This window comes from Rhincodon typus, chromosome 5 (assembly GCF_021869965.1).
Source record: "Rhincodon typus isolate 14 chromosome 5, sRhiTyp1.1, whole genome shotgun sequence".
Classification (NCBI taxonomy): domain Eukaryota; kingdom Metazoa; phylum Chordata; class Chondrichthyes; order Orectolobiformes; family Rhincodontidae; genus Rhincodon; species Rhincodon typus.
The window spans coordinates 118,131,388-118,134,373 of record NC_063336.1 but is presented as its reverse complement, the minus strand read 5'-3'; positions in this window follow the sequence as shown (position 1 = coordinate 118,134,373).

The window sequence follows — 2,986 nt, the reverse complement described above, 5'->3', positions numbered from 1 at the left end:
GACCAAAAAGCAATAGTAACAGACAGCAAATCAAGCAGCTTTTGTTCAGAAGTGGACAAGTTATCCTTAAGGATAAGAAACCTTCCTCAGGAAGGTTAAAGGTGAAATTTCCACCTGACGTACCTTTGTGAAGCCAATGCCTTAAACTAAGTTTAAAGAAAGTTACTATTCCACATAATTGTTTCATGTAGAATTCTCTCAGTCCTGTGCATTTTGTTTTTTGAATTGCTCAGAATTTTCCAATAAACCTAAGTTTGTAGTCAATCCACAGCTATTTCTCACAACATTATTTCATATTTTCTCAACAACCTGTTCAGAGATGTTATGACACACCTCTGGAGCAGATAAGACATGAACCCTGGCCTCCCGGTCCAGGGTTAGGAGCGCTACAACTGCTCCACAAGAGACGACAACATTATTTAATTATTTTTCTTCTAAATAGGAAGCTTCATGTTGCATAAATATCTTCTTTGTGACCATTATTTCATTAGCCTTATTTAACAGTTGTTAGTGCACAGTAATAAAATCCAGTATGACCTCATTTTCAGAGATTAGCACTTAGTTAGAGAATAATACTTTTCATGTTGTTACATCATAAAATGTTGCAATTTACTTTTTCCAAGGCTGATTTAAGCAAATACAAGTCATAATGATCCAGAATATTTCATTTTTGATTTCTGGTTATGTGCAACTGAACTGATCTAAACTGGAGTCTATAGGTGTGAGGCTGGAAAAGCACAGCAGGTCAGATAGCATCCGAGGAGCAGTAAAGTCAATGTTTCAAGCTGACAACCTTCGTCAGGACTGGGGAGGGGTAGGGGAGCCCAGAAATAAATAGAGGGAGAGGTTGGGGCTGGGCTAAGGGTAGGAGAAATGGTGTTAGATGTACGTAGGCAGGGGGTATTGTGATTCGGCTGTGGGATGGGTGGAGCGGATAGGTGAGACAGACCCTGAGTAAGGAGATGTGGCTGTAGTATCGAGATTGCTTCAAAATGTAACTGAAGAGCTTCAGGGCAGAACAGACAGCCAGGGGTTTTCAGTGGGAGAGAGCCTCACTGAGCTATCTTTGAAGGGAGGAAGAAAAAACAATTCTTCAAGGTGGGCATCCTTAGAAGAGACTTTGCAGTGTTGCTTTTCAGTGACTAGGAGACAGACTGTGGAAGCTAGAGTTTACAGGTGTGAGGTTGGAAAAGCACAGCAGGTCAGACACCCTCCAAGGAGCAAAGAGTCAAAGTTTTGGGCCAAAAGCCTTTTTCAGGACTGGGGAGAGGGAGGGGAGCCCAGAAATAAATGGGGGGATGGGGCGATGTGGGGCTGGGAGAAGGGTAGTTTGCAGATGACATATCTGTATGACTCTATGACAAATTGGAGATGAAATGGAGAGTGAAGAAGGTTACCTCAGAGTACAACAGGATCTTGATCAGATGGGCCAATGGACCGAGGAGTGGCAGATGGAGTTTAATTTAAATAAATATGAGGTACTGCACTTTGGAAAGGCAAATCAGGGCAGGATTTATACACTTAATGGTAAGGTCCTGAGGAGTGTTGCAGGTTCATAGATCATTGAAAGTGGAGTCGCAGGTAGATGTAATAGTGAAGAAGGTGTTTGGTACACTTGCCTTTATTGGTCAGCGCATTGAGTATAGGAGTTGGAAATCACATTGTGTCTGTACAGGACATTGGTTTGGCCCCTTTTGGAATACTGTTTGCAGTTCTGGTCTCCCTGCTATAGGAAAGATGTTATGAAACTTGAAAGGGTTCCGTGCTGTACATCTCTATGACAAAATTTAGAAAGAGTATAAAGTATATATATTCCAAGGCGGTACAGAAATTTGTTGAAAGTGTCAACAATTTATAGCTATTTTAAGTTATGTCCTCTCTTCCCCATCCTCCCACCCGTTTGCAATCCACAGGCTGAGAAAAGGGCAAAACTTGTGGCTGTGATGAATGCCCAGGAAGAGAGCCCGGCTCAGAAAGAGAAAGAAACAAGCACAATCATTTCGCAGCAGTCCTCTGATCCAACACCTTCCAGCATTTCAACAAGTCCAGAACCAACAGTTATTACAAATGAAGCCGCTGAGAAGACTGAGGAAGCAGAGTATGAAGTAAGTGGATGTTTGTTTCATCCTTGGCTGGATATTGACTGGCTCGTCCCACAGTGTCTCTGATCAATCACTCTGTGCTGCATGGTTCAGGGAGCAAGATTGACTGGGACTGGGGACTGGGGACTGGGGACTGGGGACTAGGGACTGGGGACTGGGGATGGATTGGGAGTAGAAGACCTTCCTCTCCCCTCTCCCACTCCTCCCTCTCCCCTCCCTCTCGCACACCCATTCCCCACTTCTCCAACTACTCCCCAGCCCTGTCCCTCACTGACCCCACCACACCTGCCTCACTTCCCTCCACACACCCACTCTCCAATCCTCACTTCCCTTTCTCCTGTCCCATTCCCCCCTACTCCCATTCCCCACACTTGCCATCTTCGCCCCTCCTCATTTCCCGCCACCCCTCCCCTGTCCCCCTCCTCCTCCTCCCCCTGCCCCTGCTCCACCCCTACTCCCCCTCAGCCCCTCCTCTCGTTCCCCCCCTCCTCCCCCCCCCCCCCCCCGCCCCGGCTCTCCCTCTGCTCCCTGCCCCGGCTCTCCTTCTCCTCCCTGCCCCCGGCCTTCCTCTCCTCCCCGCAGCTCTCGTCCTCCTCCCCTGTCCCCCTCCCCACTCCTCCTCCCCCCCGCTCTCCCCTTCCTCCTCCCCCCCACTCTCCTCCTCCCCTGTCCCCCTCCCCCTACTCCCCTGCCCCTTCCCCCTACCTAGTCCCCTCCTCCCCCTCCTCTCCCCTGTCCCCTCCTCCATCCCTCCCCCGACCCTCCTTCTCCTTCCCTACCCCTGCCATCCCCTCCTCCTCTACCCTCCCGACCCCTCCTCCCCCCTCCTCTACCTCCCAACCTATCCTCCTGCCCTCCCCCGTCCCCTGCTCCTCTCCCCCCCG